General features: G+C 34.7%; 1 long non-coding RNA gene, 1 other non-coding gene and 1 pseudogene across 2 annotated transcripts; all 3 read left to right on the top strand.

Moving 5' to 3' along the window:
- Nucleotides 1-4,548: 4,548 nt before the first annotated feature.
- LOC122305934 lies at nt 4,549-4,687 on the top strand. The gene has a single exon (XR_006241365.1). It is a non-coding gene; the product is annotated as a small nucleolar RNA Z247 (small nucleolar RNA).
- Nucleotides 4,688-9,679: 4,992 nt separating this feature from the next.
- LOC122304461 lies at nt 9,680-10,270 on the top strand (annotated as a pseudogene).
- Nucleotides 10,271-10,276: 6 nt separating this feature from the next.
- Nucleotides 10,277-14,561, top strand: LOC122303202. Its single transcript, XR_006240633.1, has 2 exons — nt 10,277-13,880; nt 14,132-14,561. It is a non-coding gene; the product is annotated as an uncharacterized LOC122303202 (long non-coding RNA).
- The last annotated feature ends 475 nt before the right edge of the window (nt 14,562-15,036 follow it).

Genomic DNA, 15,036 nt, shown 5'->3' with positions numbered 1-15,036 from the left:
TTTATATGCTTAATATGATACTGATATATTAGATTGTAAATATATTTTTATTATAAAGTAGATTGTATTATATAAAATCGTATCAATTTATAAATTTATTTTTGTGATATTTCTTTATAATTATACTACTTTTTAAAATATAATATAATTTACATATTATGTCTGAATATTCTTTATATTATTAAAAAAAAAACTCAAATAAAAAACTTATAAAAACTCACTCATCCAATTATATTAAAGTAATGTTAGATGTGGGTTCCAATGGCATCAAATTAAGGGCCAAACATAAGCAGCTACCTTCGAAATTCCCACCTTGCTTTTAATTATTTTTGCAAATGTAGGAATCAGAGGCACGAATAGATTAATGGGGGTAATGGGTGAGATGACCCACACGGAGACTTGATATCGGATTAAGCAATTTAATTTTATTTAATTTATGATGTCATTAATAATTAAACTATTGTATTTTATTGATGCATGATTGATTGAAAGTGATATTTTGATGAGATAATTCCGGCTGTCTTAGTGAATTCTTTGACTGTCACTGTCTGTTTGGGCATTACACTCAGAGACCAATCCAATCCAAGCAAAGCTTGCGTTCGTCCTTTAGCTTGCTTGGAATAAAGGGTGCACTCCTGTTTTTATACTCAACCCTTAAATTAAATTAAAATTGCTACCACCATCACCAACACCACGCTCTCACAATCTTATTCTAAAATCTTTTTATTCAACACATACTATTACTAATAATATCTAAGTAATTTGGATTTCCGTTTCTCTTTTTTTATTAATATTTTTATATAAATTGATGAACTATTTATAAAAAAAAAAAAAAAAATCTCTTGTGCTAAATTAAAAGATAAATAAATAAATAAAGTATAAAAAAATTAAAAATCAAAACACTCTAGTATACCAACCACTTTTCCTTTTTGTAAAGTAAGGAAAACATTGTCCAAACTCCTAAACAGTCACGCTGTTTAAAGGAATATTTGGAGACTTGCTTTTGGACCTTATATCTCGGCAGAATATGAGAAAATTGGTACGCTTTCATATCTGTTGCCTGTTTTGTGCCAGAATGACCATAGATTTTGTACCTTTATTAAAAATATTCCCTCCTATTTTTTTGCTAAAACTGTTGTAAAGTCCTATATCTTCTTCTATCATCTTAGCCACATGTGTTTAAATAGGGGAGTATCTTGGCTGGAAAAGTATCAAATGAAAAACAAAGAGGAGTGACGCACCCAGGTGAACCAAAAATCTTGGGAAAGAAATCTCAGATATATTTTATCGCAAAAGTGTTGGAAAATTATGTAGGGAGTTAAAAATATCTGAGGTGATATTTTAATTTATTAGCACATTGTAGCTTAAAAAATAATATCAAATAAACATTAAAAAACCAAAGTTTATTTTGAAATATCTAACTTTTAAAAAAAGTGAATTGATTGAAACATAAAGAATGTTTAAAAAACTTTAAAACCCAAAAATGAGAATTTAAAACAAAAATGAAAAATTTTGAAAAACATCCAAACTTTTTTTCTTTTTTGTGAAAAAAAAAAGGTGGCTGAACCCAAAACTTTATGAGGTGGTTTGCACTTCCTAGGCGTGGCCCATGACAGCCCAACCATCACTTTGGTTGCCTTAAACCAGTCCCATGTTCCACCTGTTAATCGTTTTTTTTTTTTTTTAAGTTTCTAGTATTATTCTTACATCATCCATATGTTCAAAAAATAATAAAAAATAAAAACAAGTATACTATATAAAAATGATGAGTAGAATAACTCAATTAGTTTAGTATAAATAAAATAAAAAAATAAAAATAAATACGGTGCGTGGTGTATGAGATGATAAGTAGTAAACTCTAAAAATTAAAATATTTGTGTATGACAGTCCATGCAAGTCTATAAATACAGGATTTTTCTATACATCATCCTACACCACATATCACGCATATTATTAGTGCTAGAAATGTAAAGTGAATGTAATAGTGTTTATTGATACTTATATAGTTTGTTTAGATTTTTTTTTTTTTTTTTTTGAAAGAAAAAGATTGGCTTTATTAATACTCTCTATAGTGAAAAATGAATACAAGAGAGATAATTATCTAAAAGAATACTCTCACTCTCCTCATGGAGATCAACAGCACTTTTAGCCAAAACATGAGCAACATTATGGACACTCCTTTGGACATGCCGTACTAACCAATCTTGCAACTTGCTCAAGATTGTCTTAATATATCTAATAATTAGGCAAATCCAACTAAAAGCATAATATTGTTGCTTTAAGAGCTACAATGGCTTCACCCAAAAGAGCATCAAGATAGATAGCTTGATTAGATCTCAAAGTATCTATCACTTTCTCTTCCTAATTGCTGATGACAACTCCTGTCCCCACCCTATATTAAACTTTATCAATTGTTGCATCCCAATTTATTTTGTAGAAGTTCATTGGAGGAGCTGATCCATTGGCTATGTATCAGTTTATCTCTACCTACATTTGTTGGAGTTGAAATGGCATAACTCCTAAATTCTGTCACAACTTCTAATGAGTGATGCACCAGTATACTTGGAGGAGTGAATTTACCTTCAAAAACCCAAGAGCTCCTTCTTTTCCATATATGTTGATCTATCCCTGCAACTTTTAAAAATCGTTCTCCAATATTATTTGAAAACAATTCAGCTAGAACTTCTCTGAAAGATGTAACTTCAATACTACATTGCTGAATCCTCCAAGAACTTAGACTCCAAATATGGTGAGCTATATGCAAGTTCAAAGAGCATGAGCCATTGCTTACAATCGTGACAATTAGGAGAGTCCACCACCTTTCTATAATAAAGATTATGTTTAGTGGGAAGAGCCTCATGGCTAGCTTTCCTCAAAAACATTTTAATAGCATTAGAGACCTTAAGCTTCCAAATCTATGACCAAAACTTTGAGTTGGTTATGTCATATGATGCTTGTCCTTTCTTTATCTCCATTAACTCTCCTTAAAGATAATATGCACTTTTGACAAAGAACTTGACATCTGTTGTAAACCTCCATATTAAGATATCTAAATTGCCACATGGATTAATAGGAATCATGCTGATATCCTCCACTTCAAAATTAGAGAAGATGTCCTTTAATAAAGGAAGGTTCCAGTACTTAGTATCATCATCTATTAGTTCTTTAACTCTTGCATCAGTATCTAGGATACTAATTGAAGTTTAGATTTTGAGTAAAGATGGTATTGAAATCCATTTGTCTCTCCATATTCTCACTTATTCACCATTGCCTATTTTCCATAACAAATCTTCTTCTAGAAGTTTCCTTGCTGCCATTAAATTTCTCCAAATGAAGGAAGCATTATTCCTTAGCTTAGTCAATAAGAAAATTTGATGTGAGAAAATATTTAGCTTTCAAAGTCTATGTTGCCAATGAGTTTGGATTATGAATAATCCTCCAACCTTGTTTTACCAATAAAGCAAGATTAAAGTTTTCAAATTCCCTGAAACCAAGACCACCTGCATTTCTTGCTTTGCCAATACTATAAAATCCATTTTACATGTTTAAATCTTCTCCTCAATAATTTAAAATTTGGAAAAAAAATAATCTAAAGTTTTCAAATCCATACCATGAATCCAGGCATCTCTACAATGTCATCATTGAACCCATCCGAGGCATATGGTTTGGATATTGAGTTAAAATGAAAAATATTGTTTCATCTTGATAGCATACAATCTGCCCACATATCCTCTCTAGTAAATGCTAACATATCCTCTCTAATAAATATTGTGGTCAAAGGGTCACCAACTTATCAGCATGTACAAATTTTTTCAGATCATGCACCTACCTAATGTCTAGCTTGCGTTGTCAATTCTCCTTTTATAGTCATGTTTAACTCCATCAATCACAGGATATACTTGTATATATATTGTAATCTTGTACTTTCATACTCAGCGAATAGAAACAATATTTTCTCAATTTATTTTATGGTATCAAGAGCCTTTTTCAACTAATGTCATCAATTTCTTTTTTCTTTCTTTTCCTGTCATGGCTTTGTCTTCAACAACGAACTCCAATACCCCTACCTCCTCTTCCTCATCTCTCCCTCTTATTAATATCAATCAACTCATTACCTTTAAACTTAATCGATGAAATTATCTCCTATGGAAAGCACAATTGGTTCCCTATCTCAAAGGACAACACTTGTATGGCTTTGTTGATGGCTCCATGCCAGCACCTCTTTTACTACTTCCTGCCCCTGCAAATGACCCCACTGGTTCAAACTTTCTTTCTAATCTAGAATATCATCATTGGCAGTAGCAAGACCAACTTATTCTTTCAACCCTTATTTCTTTCTTGTTTGAGGATATCTTGGCTCATGTAATTAGTCTTCACACTTCCCGTGAAGTGTGGCATGCATTGGAAACCATGTTCTCTGTTTAATTCAATACTTGGATAATTAACTTGCGAGTAAATTTATCATCTACCAAAAAAGGCAGCAACTCCATTGATGAATACTTCCAAAAGATGAAGTCCTATGCTGACACCTTGGTAGCCATAGGCCAACCTCTCACTGATTGTGAGCTCATTAGTTACATTTTTTCAGGGTTTAGTTTGGACTATGATCCATTTATAACCTCCCTCAAAACTCGACTTGAATCAATGACCTTCCAGGAGACATATGGGCACCTCCTCAATTATGAATTTCGACTGGAACAATAGCAAACAACTTTAAATCTTCTTAATGCTATGGAAATATAGTTTCTCAACAACCATCACACCACAACAATGTACATGGTTTAGGATTTGCTTCAAATAACCAGTTCAATAATCGTGGTTCACGAGGACGCAGGTGTGGATGCAATTAGTACTTCACTGGATTACGATCAATTTGCCAAGTTTGTCATAAACTTGGCCATACTGCACTCAAGTGCTATCACATATTTAACTTTGCTTATCAAACTGAGCAAAACAATAGCCCCTAGGCTCACATGACCATTATACCCACCTCAACAGATTCAAGTTGGTACCCTGACATTGTAGCAACACATCATCTTACCTCTTATCTCAACAATTTAACACTCCAAGCTGATGATTATGCTAGCCTAGATCAAATGGTGTTGAAAATGGTGCAAGTTTGCCTATTCATCACATTGGTGCTTCTCAATTTTTATCTCCTTCCAAAAAATTATTTCTCAAGAACCTTTTCCATGTTTCTTCAATTAAAAAAAATTTAGTGTCGGTTACTAAATTTACTTGAGATTATGGTGTATTTTTTTAATTTCATCCATCCTTTTTTTGTATGAAAGATCTCAATATAAGAAAACTCCTCCTCCAAGGACCAACTAAATATGGGTTTTATATCTTTCCACCATATTCATTCATAACTCCATCCAAATCTGTCTTTCTTGGAGAACGAGTCTCGCTTGATACTTGGCACAATCGACTTGGGCATCCATCTCTTTGCCTAGTCAAGCATATTTTTTTTTCCAACAAACTTTCTATTACTAGCAATAAGACTTTTGTTATTTGCAATTCTTGTAAACAAGCAAAAAGTCACAATTTACCATTTTATATGTCACCATCTCATTCTCAAAAGTCTTTGGATTTAATTTTTTTTCTAATGTTTGGGGCCCTTCTCCTGAACCTTCAATTGAAGGTTATCGTTATTGTGTTATTTTTCTTGATGATTACAGCAAATTTACGTGGTTCTATCCATTAACAAACAAATCTCAAGTCTAACTTACTTTCTACATTTTTCAAAAGCTTGTTGAAAGACGATTTGATTGCAAAATCAATCGGTTCAAACAGATTGAGAAGGGGAAAATAGAAAATTACATAAAATTTTTCAATCTCTTTGTATTCATCATAGAATCACCTGTCCTCACACTCATGAGCAAAATGGCTCTTTTGAACACAAACATCGTAATCTTATAGAAATTGGACTCTCTCTCGTGGCTCATGCTCAAATGCCTAAAAAATATTGGTCCTATGCCTTTTGGACAGTTTGTTTTCTTATCAGCCAACTACCTTCTCTAGTAACTTAAAATCAATCCCCTGTTGAATATCTCTTTAAGACCAAGCTTAATTATAAATTTTTGAAGACTTTTGGATATGCGTGTTGGCTCAACATTCAACCTTATAATCGTTTTAAGTTTGACTATAGATCTAAATTTAGCATTTTTTTTTTTTTGGTATAGTCTTTCTCATAAAGGTTATTATTGTCTTCATATACCCACTGGTCGCATATACATGTCTCACCATCTACAATTTGATAAGAATCGATTTTCCTTACAAGAACTTTATTCAGCCTCATTAGAAAATGCGAAGATGTGCCATTCTCACAAGGCCTCTCTTCCTATTTGTCTTCAGGTTCCAATTAATGGCCCATTTCCACAAGTCAGCTCATCACCATCATTTGACTTAAATTCCACAGGTGGCCAATCTATACCATATGGCCCAAATCAAACCGCATCATCAGATCCACCTATATCACTAATTCCACCCACAATTGTCTCACGTTCAACTACAATATCATTGTCCTCAATAGATGTTTTCAACACCACGAGTGTTCTTGCACCAGCCACCAACTCCAGTGCAAACCAAGCTGCAGACTCTCGTACCCATCAAATGCGCACCAGATTTCAAAATCAAATCCGGTGTCCAAAAACAAGCACTAATGGGACCATTCCCTATCCGCTGCATACTCTTATCACAACAACCGAATCTGCTACTCAATAACCCACATGTTTCACCACTGCTTCCAAGCATCAAGAATGGCGACAAACCATGAATGCTGAGTTTGTTGCTCTTTTACGCAATGACACTTGGCAATTAGTTCCAGGCACTCTACAAATGAATATAATAGATTGCAAATGGGTATATCGGCAAAACGTAATGCCGATGGAACCATTCAACGGCACAAGACTCGATTACTGGCTAAAGGACTTCATCAAATCGATGAGAGTAATGTGTTTCTACATGGCAACTTTAACGAATCAGTGTTTATGGCCCAGCCGCCTGGCTTTATTCACCCACAATATCCTCTCCATGTTTGTCAACTAAAAAAGGTCATTTATGGTCTTAAGTAGGCTCCACGATCGTGGTTTAGAAAGCTCAGCTCTCAGCTTCTTGAATTTGGTTTTATCTCATCCAAAACTGATAGTTCTCTATTTATTTAGTGCTATCACAATTTGGAGCTATTTGTTTTAGTCTATGTCAATGACATACTTATTACATGCTTCTGATTACATGTAGTTGACTCACTCTCGCAACACCTTCGCAATAATTTTCAATCAAAGATGTTGAATAACTACATTATTTTATGGGGGGTGAGGTTCATTGTGATTCTAATGGCATCTTCCCATCTCAACATAAATATATCTTGGATCTCCTTCACAAAAAAAAAAAAAAAATATGACTAGTACCAAACCCATAACCACACCAATGTCTTCATCGCACACTCTCACTCTCTTTTATGGTGACGCCTTTCATGATCCTACTCTGTATCGTAGTACAGTGGGTGCTCTCCAATATGTGCTCCTCACTAGGCTTGATCTTTCTTTTGCTATCAATCAAGTGTGTCAATACATGCACCTCCCACTGTCAAACATTAGACAGTTGTAAAACGCATCTTTCATTATCTTAAGGCCACATTCATGCATGGTCTTCGTATAGCACCCAATTCAAATATTCTTCTCCAAGCCTACTTAGATGCATATTAGGCCCGTTGCTCCGATGATCGACGCTCTACAAGTGGCTACTTAATTTATCGACGCTCTATAAGCAAGATGTAAGTGTTTAGCATTATGAGAGTGGTAAAATTGGGATATTAACTTTGATGTGGCTTATAGCTACATTATAAATCTTTTTAAGTCAAAAATATCAGAATTTATCAACTGACTCAAGTACTATAATCTACTGTATAATTAAGTGCTTAATTCATTTTTGGTTAAACAATCTATTCACTTATCAGTTTAATCATGCAGTTTTGACACTTTATCAATGCACACACTAAGCATGTGGCTATTGACTTCTATTTTGTACGTGAAAGAGTCAGCCTCGGAGAACTTCAAGTTCGTTTTATTTCTGGCGAAGATCAACCCACAGACGTCCTCACCAAGTCCCTGGTTGCACCAAAGTTTGCCACTCTACCTTCCAAGTTCACCGTCGTTTCCTCCTCGATGAACTTGCAGGGACGTGATAGCATACAATCAGCCCACATATCATCTCTAGTAAATGCCAACCAATCCTCTTCGATAAATGCTATGGTCAAAGGGGTACCAACTCATCAACATATACAAATTTAAGCAGATCATGCACCCACCTAATTTCTAGCTTGCATTGTCAATTCTCTTTTTATAGTCATGTTTATCTCCATCAATCACGGGATACACTTATATATATTGTAATCTTGTACTTCCAAACTCAGTGAATAGAAACAATATTTTCTCAATTTATTTTACATCTTATCTCATCTCAAATTCTAAATACTTAAACACAAATATTTTTAAATTTAAAATTATTAACTTTTTTTTTTATCTAATTATTACAACTTTTCCAAATTTCAAACAAAACATAAAAAATAATTAACTTTTTCAAATTTCAAAATAAAAATTGTATTAAAAATTATATTCTAACAATATTTTAAGTTTATAATATTTTTATTCATTTTTTATTCTCATTTTTTAAAGTTAAATAAAATATCTTAACTTAAATCATTTTCTTACTGTTCACAAAATTTTATCAAATCTTTATATCATTCAAAAATTCAAATGAGGCATTATTATTAATAACATCATGTTTCGTACGCCATTAGGCCAAGTTCCAAGAATTCGGGTCTTTAGTAATGGGACTGTAAAACTTAGAGAAAATGAAGCTAGAGGAGGGTGGCCTGTGGTGCCTTCGATGCCAAAGTTAGTAAGGTTTCTTGGATGTTGACAAATAAACAATAAAGTAAAAAAAAAAATGCAGAGAGGGTAAGAGAGCGTTCCTCATACCTGAGGGTGGGTATTTATACTGGCATTTGAGGAGGGGGCAGATCTAATTTGTCCTCGTGTGTCCCTTGTCTTCATCATAATTTCTAGTTCAGTCTCCTTAATGTGGCATGCCTTAGCGGCGGCACCATTAATGCGACGCTTAGTTTGGGCTAGGTTGCCATATATACGGCTTGCTTCGGTAAAGGCACCATTAATGCAGGTTCCGTCTAATGTGGCCCTTTTGATTTCTCTCCTAATCTTTGATGAAACAGTATCAGAGATTGAATGGCTAATCTTTGTTTCATGTTCAACCATACATATAAGTACTCAAGGGCCGGGAAGAGTCCGAGATGCTAGATGACCGGCACATCCCTCCCGGGTCTTGACCATGGGTTAGTCTGATGGGACTTTAGTCTGATAGGACTCTTGTCTGCTGGGCCTTGGGCTCTGCTTGCTTCTCGCTCTCCGGGCAGGCCCCTCTTTGGCCCGAGAGTAGAAAGGAAAATCTCCTTACAGTTATGAAACAAGATCAGAAAGACGTGTCTGATGAACATCCTTTGCTCCTGACTAATTTCCGTTCTGCTAACTCGATGGCCCGAGTGACCAAACTCTAGACATATCGAACGTTTTCTCAGCTTCCAAACCCAGGCAAGAAAGAAGGAAGAAAATACGTAACGCACTCTCCTTTAAACCATTGTTTCAGTAGAAAATGATGATAATCCCTCCTCAATTCCCCGCCAAAAAAACTATCACGAAGTCCGCATCAATCTCCCGCCCGTCTTCAAAATAGTCAGACTCCCTCGAATCAGAAACAACTCAACCTCTCTGTTCTTCGTTTCACTCTCGGTATCTCCCTCTCCTTTACGTGCAATACTGTATGTATGTCTGTATGTATGCACGTATTTGATATCTAATGTAAGATTGTGTTTCGGTTTCAGGGATACCTGGGCTGGACGAGTCCTATTTACCCCGATGGATTGGGTACGGGTTCGGCTCCCTTTAGATTCTGAACCATTTCGTGGGTTCGGATTCTCTACTACCACTCCGGCGCAGCTTGTGAGCAACCCATTTTTATGAGATTGCTTCTGATTCGATTCTTGTTGCGCTTCTGCTACTACCTCCAGCGCAGCTTGTGAGCAACCCCTTTTTATGAGACTGCTTCTAATTCGATTATTGTTGCGCTTCTGCTAATTTTCTTAATTTTGTCTTATTTCCTTTTGTTTTTGCCTGCTCCATAATGAACAGAAGCTATCGGTCTTTCTTTGGCTGCATTCTCCATTTGAGTAGCCTATGTTGGAAAATTTCTTAAGGTAATCTTCTTTTTAGTTTTGCTTTATTTTTTCATCTTCTTTTGCATGCGTATCATTGATGAGTATGCCTGATTTAGTAATGGACTAATGCAATTAAGCTTTAGAGGTACTGTTCTGTTTTACGACTCTTTTCTTTTTATTTTTTATTTTCTTTTATTTAATTCACGGAGATACTCTTTGCCCGGGTTTTACAGATTGATTGTTATAGACACGAACAAATCCGTTTGATTTCCATTAACATATTCTACTTAGTTGACCTGTGTTTGGGGCTTAAAACTCTTTCTGGTGTTTATGATAAGTTAGGGTAGCTCCATCCAATTTTTTAAGATGAAATTATTTTAATTAAGCACTGTTATCATAGCTTATGCTCATTCTGAAGTTGAGAATCACTTCCCTAGAAAGTTATCTTCCTTAGGCTCGAGATCTCTCTGATAGCAGAAATTCATGATGTGTTTTACGTTGCCAGGTCCAACCTGAAGAATGTGACGAGTCGATGCCATTGTTTTAAAATTATTGGCTGAAGGGTCATAATCCCCATGTTTAGAGCCACATGTTCTCGAAACATCTAATATATCGATGATCACTGCCAACAATTTGGTTTAATGATTCTATTTTATATTTCATGATGATGGTGCAAATATTGAAATTGTTTCATGTTTTAGACCGGTTTTTCTAGCATCTCAATAGGAAAATATTAAACAAAAATAAAAAAAATATTGCCCCCTTTTGGGCAGCATGAATGTCCAAGAGTCGAGAATTTTTGTTGGTTGAAAATTCTCTTGTTAAACTGGAGTGAAGTAGTTATATATCTGTAATATCATCAATGATAGTAATTTGAGAGATTGAACCCAAAAGTCCGACCCCCCGTCTTCGTTGATCACCAGAAAAAATATATTCCACTTCGAGCTCTATGCGTGCCATATTTCATAACCTGCTAAGGTGGAAATTTTTGCAAGGTGTTAGTCTAGCAGATCAAGCAAATATCCCCAAAGGCACTGAGCAAATATATCATTGATGTGGTATATCATCCCATAGTCATGTAGAATCTAAGTAACCAAACACTTACTTTTCAAGTTATCAATCTTTCTGCAGCATTTATTTTCTCACCATTTCAGGTTTGAGAGACAAATTGAAAGGATTGCCTACAAAATCTGAAGGATAACCTTTATTTTTCTCAGAGATCAGGTGGCCATGGGTTGGACATTATATTAGTTGTACAGCAAATAACATAATCTGCCATTGGATCTAGTTTATTTGACATGTTGGCAAAACACACGTAATAGTTGGGGGGCATGTCAAATTTGCATTTGCCTCCTTTGAGGTCTGTCGAAATTTACATTTGGCTCCTGATGGCCACCGAAATATGGTTGGTAATAATTTTACTTACCATTTGGATTTAAATCATTTTTATTTTAAATAATTTGATATTTCCAACTTATATCATCACCAATCTATTACTCCTCACGTTGTTGGAAGTTTTTGTTATTTTTCTTAGAATTAGACTCAGCATTTTGCTTATTGCGAGGACAAACATGATTTTTAGATTTAAGGTGGAAATGGGGGAATCGCGGGGGGGGGGGGGGTAGCTATTTCCTTAGATTTTATGTATAAATCTACGCTAATTTGGGTATATTTGTTTTTAGTGCCTTGCGTATGACTGGTGTGTACGAATTTCCAATTTAACAGAGGCTCATGTGTAATTTGAAACAAGGGAATGTGGTGTCACTCAGAACCTCAAAGGAGATCAATGCAAACTGTCCTTAACAATAATCATATATTTTTCTTCCTGTTGCTTATTTTCTTGAATTATGGAAATTTAAATGAAAAGATGGTGAAGAAGTTTGGCTGCAATAATTTTAATATTTATCCTTTTCAACTTAGTGTGCTGTATGGTTTTATTTACATGTAAAACGACTTTCTGATCTATAAGTCTGATAACCTTTTACCCGTAAGGTTAGTGGTTTCTTTTGGTTGTTAATGACGCACAAATGTAATCTCCTTGTCAAGTTGGAAAAATCAATTTGAAATACTATATATGCATTTTTCTCAGTGATTCAAAACTAATAGAAGCCAATTTGGAGTATTGCATACCAGAGTGCTTGCTCTTTGTTTGGATTGTTTACATACAGTAGTAAAGTTGGCTCTATTTAGGTGGGGTTCTTTAAACTCTTTCCTGTAGTTTTCTTAGGTGGGGTGCTATGCATATGCTTTTCTTTCTTTTTTTTCTTTTTTCTTTTTTTTTTTAATAAGAGATAAATATTATTGATATGAATGAAATAGGCATGGTGCTATGCATATTCTGATACATATAAAGCCTGGATAAGAGCTTCTTGCAAACAAATTTGGAGGTAAGCGCTTGTTAAAGGTTTTTTAAGGAATTTAGAACTCATTTTCAATGTGTAAATCAGTTCGCATCTTCTATTGAAAAGTTTGCTTTCTCATTACTATGTGGATGCTAGTTTAATGCCTGTTTACGCCACTGCAATCTGTTACCTATAAAGTATAATCAACCATTTGCTAGTTTTGCTCCCTTTTCAATCTTATAGAAAATTAGTTAATAAGCAACTGTGCATGACTTGCTTAAGAAGAAAGTGAAGTGTCATAGTCACTATCTCCCTTTAATGTTTTTCAGCATTAAAAAAGGATGAAGAAAACGAAATAAAGGTCTGTATTGCTAGGTATATACCTGGAACTTCAATAGAAGTAGAAACAAGTGACATCTTATGAACAAAAATAAGTTTCAACAAATTTGGTTTGTTTGATGTCCATTTATTTACCTGGACCTTGTTAGGGTACAAGACCTTAAAAAAATAGCTGAGGACTAAAGCTGATTAGTTATACCCTATCTCAAAACGAGGTTTAGTTTCTTATTTTTAATTGTTTCTTGAATAATTTTTTAATAAATATAGATATTATTCAATTTCAAGAAGTGGTAAAATTCCAGAAAGTAGCATATAGACGTGTGAATGTGTTATTATTGTATTGGCTCTTGCTTGAGAAAGGAAATCACTTCTAAAAATTCTATTACTACAGCTGCAATTATTTGCCATGAGGAAAAGGTAAAGACTTGGGACTTCTATACTTAGTTGGTTAAAGCAGTTCTTGTAAAGTTTTGATCATTCCTCTAGTTCCAGGAATTTAGAGCAATCACACGGAACACGGCCACGCAACATAAATTTCCAAAAATTTCTGCTTGGTCATGTACAAAAGAAATTGGTCTTCATCTTGTTGGATTCCGACTGAATATCGCAAACTTTTAAATTCCCTCAACAAAAGTTTACTGAATCACATTTCTTTGAAATGAAATACAAGATATTTTTCCCTCTGCTGTTTCTTGTGGTCAGAGGCTAGTCTTTGTAATTTATGTTTACAGAATGATATGGTATATAGATCTTTTATTGATCAACACCCGGGTCAAAGTTCCAGATTTTGGAGACAGAAGAAGATAATTGTGGAAGGGGCTCAATACCACTACGAGGCCCGTTGGGCTGACCAGTGGGCCTGGGTTACAAGTTGGGCTACTAACCTAAGGTCCCATGAGAACTTGATCCATCCTCAGAGCCCAGTCCATCTTAAACATCGGGAGAATAACTGTCTGAGAATCCTCCAGGTAAGGAAAGCTATCCAATCATTTGAGTAAAGATAAGTTTTTTCACCCCAAGACTTGAATTTTGAATAGCGGATAAGCCCATTATCGCATAATAATATAAGTCTCACGGGCTTTAAATATACAGACAACCCAGGTACCTGACAGCTATCTGATTCATTGGTATAGAAAAGAGAGTTTTTCATTGTGATTACTAATTTAGGCATTGGAGGCATTCCCCCGAACCTCTAAGCCACTCAACTCTTTGGTTGCAGGTGATCGTGGGTGAGTAGTAGTGAAACGCGTCCACAACAAATTGATTTCTACAAAAAGTTATCCAAGCCATACAACACCGGATTCTGCAAGAATAATGAACTTTTGGATGACCAAAATGCTTGAAGACTTTAAAACATGGAAGGGAATTTGATTGGTTACCTTGAGTCGCACGACCTTTCTGATGGCCAAGATTAGGCCTGTCATGAGACATTGCACATCACTGATACTATGTTTGAGAGAGAATCTGTGGTAAGCAGTTTTATGGATTAAATTGCTATTGTATTAAAGATGCACCATTAGAGTCCTTGCTTCTGAAAACAAGAAAAGGAAAACCGCTCACAATCCTCTCCTGGGCCTGAGAAGTGGACTGTTGTAGATTAGGGGCCCAAAATCTTTTTTTTATATATATAACTTTCTAGTTTTACACTCTTTTATCTTTTATCTTTCTTTTTCTTTTTGGTAAAAAAACAAGCAATAATCTTATTAAAATATTATGTTACATCTGACAACAACAAAAAAAAGTATAAAAGGTTTTGAAAAAATAATTAGAATTTCAATTTGAGACAAAGAATATTATTGATTATGGAATTATTGCCTGGATTTTTGTTTAATCTCTTCTTGATTTGGTAGAACAACCACTCTTTGCATGGGTTTGAAATCTAGTTAAGTAATTGAGCGAAGAAATGATTTTGAGTGCTACAATTGAGAGGGATATATACCATATCATACCAGTTAATGATGATTGGACGTTGGTTTTTCATGGACATATAATTATTGAAGTGTCAAAATCCCAAACACAGCTTAGCACCATTAAAAAACTAATCAATATGCTGTGTCGTGGGACTGGCTTATTAGAGGCTGATTTTCTTAATCAAGGATTAATCTTCCACGCAATACTAGCAGA

The sequence above is a fragment of the Carya illinoinensis genome, chromosome 3 (assembly GCF_018687715.1).
Source record: "Carya illinoinensis cultivar Pawnee chromosome 3, C.illinoinensisPawnee_v1, whole genome shotgun sequence".
NCBI classification, from domain to species: Eukaryota; Viridiplantae; Streptophyta; class Magnoliopsida; order Fagales; family Juglandaceae; genus Carya; species Carya illinoinensis.
Note: the sequence above shows the minus strand (reverse complement) of the source record. Positions and strands in the feature narration are given on the sequence as shown.